Raw genomic sequence first — 262 nt, 5'->3', positions numbered from 1 at the left:
CTGAAATTTCACGGCACCTCAAAGCTATTTAAATTCACGTGTGTCGACCATTCGTAGAAACCGCAGACACATCTGTCCCCAGAAGTTCTGATCGTACGTCTGATAGGACGTGCGATTGTACTCTATCGTCGTAACACCGTTCCCGAAATATCGCACCAGTTCCTTGAGTGGTCGAAGATTACCAAAACTGTCAAAGTACATGACGGGATCGTTCCTCTTCGCGTACGCTACCCAGTGAGTACCGGGTCCCGTCGCATCGTCC

The sequence above is a fragment of the Mycetomoellerius zeteki genome, unplaced genomic scaffold, assembly GCF_001594055.1.
Source record: "Mycetomoellerius zeteki isolate Tzet28-1 unplaced genomic scaffold, Tzet1.0 scaffold966, whole genome shotgun sequence".
NCBI classification, from domain to species: Eukaryota; Metazoa; Arthropoda; class Insecta; order Hymenoptera; family Formicidae; genus Mycetomoellerius; species Mycetomoellerius zeteki.
This window is presented reverse-complemented; position numbering follows the sequence as displayed.